The 4,671-nt window shown below is 67.0% G+C and overlaps 1 long non-coding RNA gene across 1 annotated transcript in view; it reads left to right on the top strand.

The window, feature by feature from the left end:
- Positions 1-1,127: 1,127 nt before the first annotated feature.
- LOC147362142 (uncharacterized) overlaps positions 1,128-4,671 on the top strand; it is a 23,723-nt gene continuing 20,179 nt past the window's right edge. The window contains exon 1 of the long non-coding RNA XR_015135995.1: positions 1,128-1,178. This is a non-coding gene — a long non-coding RNA (uncharacterized LOC147362142). The remainder of the gene's footprint in view (positions 1,179-4,671) is intronic.

Genomic DNA, 4,671 nt, shown 5'->3' with positions numbered 1-4,671 from the left:
GCACACATACACTGATGCACATGTACATGTACGTATACACACGCGCGTTTGCGTATGCGTATACATGTGTGTGCATCTATGCACATCGATCTGTGTATAGGCACTCTAGATGCACACGGGCACCTGTACATACGTACATGCGTGCACGTCTACGTATACATACACACGTGTGTATGTAGGCACAGATTCTCGCGTGCGTCTGTGTGGACGTACATACGCTCTCTGTAGACGTCTGCGTCTGCGTCCGTACGTATGTATACGTGTGTACATACACGTGTGCACATACACACGCAGATATGTGTGTCTATGCAAGCATGCACGTACGGGTACGCATAGACGTGCATCCACACCTGTGCGCAGACATCACACGTATACACACTATACGTGCATCTAGATGCGTTGACACGTCCGCGTGTATGTGTGTGTGTGTGCCTATGTATCCCGACGTCTCTGCACATGTGAGCATGTGTGTTCACGCCTGTGTCTATCCGTGTACGTATGTGTATAGATGCCTCTGCGTATATACACGCAAGCATACACGCACACTAGAAACGCCTAGGCATACACGTGCGCACACAGACACGTGCGTGTACGTGAGCATGCCCTTCGTACGTGTGTGTTTATACGCCTGCGTGCACGTATATATAGACGCGATGACGTGTGCGTATACATATGTACACGTGTATACGCACATGTGTATGCGTTCTCCCTCTCCCTCTCCCTCTCCCTCTCCCTCTCCCTCTCCCTCTCCCTCTCCCTCTCCCTCTCCTCTCTCTCTCTGACTTTTAAGCTGCCAGGACAGTTCCACGAGTTGACTTTCCTGCCTGGTGGTTTTGTCTCATTTCGTTTCTGAGCTACGTGAAAAAGTTATGTATTCATTGAGGTGGCTGTTGTCACGGGACCCGGGGTTTATTTAGTGGATCCCTATGGACTCCGTCCTCCTCACCAGCACGCCCCTCAATACCACCCCCCCACACCCTCCCCGCAACCCCCCAACCCCCCACCCCCCACCCCCCGCAGCCCTGCCACCCCAGACCTCCCAGGCCGTCCGCCTTTCCGCTGTTTGTGGCCAGTGGTGTTGAAATCCATGTTCTCCTGACCTCTAGTGCACTTTCCCCACCCACCCGCGCATGCTTGTGTGTGTCGTCTCTGGACTTTGTCACGGTGTCTCTACCCAGGTTGAGTTTTGTTTTCTCTTCTTGGGGGTCCGAGTGTCTCCTTCTTTTCCTTTCTTACTCCTAGGCTTGTGTGTCTGTGTCCGTGTCTGCTTTCGAAAGTCCGGCTTTGTTCTCCCAGCAGCGCTTGCCTGGTTTCGCTTTGCCGGTCCCTCCCTCCCTCCCTCCCTCCCTCCCTCCTTCCCTCCTTTTCTCCCTCCCTCCCTCCCGCCCCTCTCTTTCGGGGGGCCGGGGGCCGGGGGTTCCTGGGATGTCACTGGTGCCCCCTCTCTCCGCCCACCCCGCCCCGAGCCCCCGCCGCCCGCCCGCGTCTCCGTGGAATGTCCCCCCACCACCCTGGAATCGCGTGGGGGGGGGGGGGGGGATCGCGGCTCTTTCGTGGCAGCCTCCAGGGGAGAGATCTCCCGGCTCCTCTCCCTTCCTCTGCGGCCGGGGTCGCGTCGCGTCGCGTCGCGTCGCTCGGCGGCGGAGGCTCCGGGCCGAGCTCGGGCGTTTGGGCGGCCGGCGCTGCGGCGTCCCCGGCGGCCGGCGACAGCGACCCGTCCTCGGGACGTTCGAGCCGGTTGTCGGGAGCCACCTGGCGGCCGCTTGTATATTGTCCCTCCCCCTCCGGAGCTTCGGCGAGCCCTTCAGGAGGGTTGTGACTCAGCCGCCGGGCCCGAGGCAGAGCTCTCAGACACCGGCTATGCTGGCGGCGACAGTCCCGGTGGCGCCGAGGCCTAGGGACGTCCTGCTGTCGCCGGAGATTGGTTCTCTAGGTTTCTGAGGAGGGTGATCGTCGCGGCGCTCCGGGGCCGGGCTCTGCGGTGGCCGGACCGGGTCGACCAGCATCTCCCCGTGCCCCTGTGGCCGCGGAGAAGGACCGGCCGGACCCTCCCTGGGCCGGGCCGCCGCGGTGGGCAGGGAGAGGGTCTTCCCTGCCCGGAGCGCCTGGACTCGGGCTCGGCGGTCCGGACTCCTCCTGGGCCGCCCTCAGGAGCGTGTGCTTCGCCCTCGGCCCCGCTCCGGAGGTGGGGACCCGCCCGCCGGAGTCGTGAGGGTTGACGGGGAGAGGCGGGCGCGTGTGCGGCCGCCCCCCCCCCCCCCCAACCCGTGGGGTCCGGTCGCCCGAGGCGTCTCCTGGCACACATGCTGTTTCTTTTTCAAAGTCCCGATGGGTCCGGAGACGTGGATGGACCGGACCCTGCTTCCGCGGGTGGCCGGGGAGGGCGCGCCCGACCCTTCAGCGTGCCTTCGTGGGTCTCGGTCGTCGGATGCGACTTTGTCTCACCCCTCCCCACCTCCCTGAACCCAGGTCAGGAGGTGGGGACCGGCTCGGGCCGTCCTGGGTGCCCCATCTAGGACGGTCTGGGTCCCGCCCGGGCGCGGTCCCTGGTCGGGGCCCGCTCGTCTCGTTGGAGGCGCCTCGCTGACGGTTCTTCCTTCTTGTTTCTTGATGCTCATCGAAGCCAAATCCCCGTTCGGAGACTCCGACGGACCGGTACCCCTACCCGTGTGGGCGAAGCGGGAGAGGGCGCCCCCGGCCAGCTCCCTCTCCCTTGGTGGGTGTCCGCGCCCCCACTTTGGCCATCGCGCGCCCCCTCCCCCTGCTCCCCTTCCCCCGGTCGACCAGATGACTCCCCCCCCCCCCCCCCCCCCCCCCCCCCCCCCCCCCCCCCGCCACGAGAGCTCCGGGCCTGGTGTTTATGGGGTAGCGCTGGGGACAGGTGGCCGGGCCAAGGTTCCGGGGGTCCTCCATGCGAGTCGTGGATGGGCCCCGCTGTCGGCTGCTGTCATTTCGTCGCCCTTAATGGGCCTTTTTTACCACCAGGTAAGTGCTGACACGGTCTGCTTCGGTGTCTGCCGCCGAGGAAACTTTGGGTCTCTGGATGTACGCGGGGCTCTGGGCCTTCGGGCCGCCAGCTCTGGTCCCCGGTTCGGCCCTTGCCGCTGGAGCCGCCCGCCTGGGCCTGTGCGCCGGCTCCTGTGTGGTGTTGTCTGGCTGACCCGACTCGTGGTGCCACCTCCGGTCTCTGGGCGACCCGAGGGCGGCGGGGCGAGGCGCCGTGGGTCTTCTACCCTGTGCGCTCCCCGCTGCGGGCACCCGGTGAAGGCTGAGATGCGACCCCCGCCCTGTGGGCTCCGTGCCACGTGTCAGGCGTTCTCGAACCTCCTGGGGTCGTGGGCCGCTCTCGCCTGAGGCGAGGTGGGGGGCGGAGGTTGCCGGTGAGGCTTAAAGCGGGCCCCTCTGGTGACTGTCCTCGCCGTGCCTTCCCCCCGCTCCACCTTGGCTCATCCGATCGATGTGGTGTGGTCGTGCTCTCCCGGGCCGGGCCTAAGCCGTGCCAGACGAGGGACAGGTGTTCCCGGTGAACGTGTCTGCTCTTCTCGGTCTGTCCGCGGGGCCCCTCGCCTGACTTTTTCCCCCTGGCCGTCGGGGAGGGGGAGGAAGGCGGGGGCTGGGTTGCGGCCTCTGGCCCTGACCTTCGGTCTCCTGTCCCCCGCCTCGGGTGGCGTCAGTGGGGGCCGTGGGTCTTCTGACACAGCAGATGCTCTCGCTTCGCCTTCCCGGCGTGTGCTCCGCGAGCGGCCCTCCCCGTGGTGGGGAGGGCTGTACCGCTGCTGCGCTGTGCCCCCCCGCGTGGGTGCGCGAGCGTGCCTCGTTGGATCCTCGGTGGTGCTCCTGGAGCGCTCCAGGTCGTCGCTCAGGTGCCTGAGGCCGAGCGGTGGTGTCGTTTCCCTTAACCCCGGTGTCCTCCTCGGGTCCCCACCGCGGTGGTGTGTGTGTGTCCCGTGAGTGGGCTCTCTTTTGGGGGGGTCGAGGCGGTAGGAGAGGCGTGCCTGTTCCCCTCGTCGTCGAGGCTGACGGGTGAGGCCTTGCAGGGGACGGGACGCGGGGCTCTGCGCTGGCCCCGGCCGCGCAGACGCTCCTGTGTCGGTGGTCCGCCTACCTGTACCGCAGACCCCTCCCACCCCAGCTGAGGACTGGTGGCTCGTGGAGCGCCTCCGTGGGCCCGAAGGAGAGAGACGATCCGGGTGAGGGGCGGCGAGCCCTCGGTGAGAAAGCCTTCTCTAGCGATCCGAGAGGGAGCCTTGGGGTGTCGGACCCCCCAGCTGCTGCCCCTCCCGAGTGCGCAGTGGCCGCCGTGGAGGCTGCCAAGAGCGCGTGGGCAGAACATCCCGCCCCCCACCTCCCCCCTGGGGGCGGTGGGGCGGGGGCGGGTGCGCCGGCCCCGCGGTGGGGCCGTGTGCCGCTCGTTGCCTACCGCGGCCCGCGCCTCCCCCCTTCGAGTTGGGGGAGGGTCCCGCTGGGCCCCGCCGGGCGTCCGGCAGGTGGGGGGGACCGGAGCGTGCGTGCGTCGCGTGTGCGCGCGGTCGGCCCCCGCGGTGTGGTGAGCCTTGGGGCAAAGGGGGGAAGGTGTTGGGGGCGCGACGTCCGGTCGGCCCCGGCTTCCCCAGCCCCGCAGCTGTGGTGCGGGAGAGCCTATCGCGCCCGTCCTCTCCCCACGAGCCGCAG

This window comes from Bos grunniens, chromosome 11 (genome assembly GCF_055505025.1).
Source record: "Bos grunniens cultivar Pamir isolate PY7600 chromosome 11, Bosgru_T2T1.0, whole genome shotgun sequence".
In the NCBI taxonomy this organism is placed as follows: Eukaryota; Metazoa; Chordata; class Mammalia; order Artiodactyla; family Bovidae; genus Bos; species Bos grunniens.
This window is presented reverse-complemented; position numbering and strand designations above follow the sequence as displayed.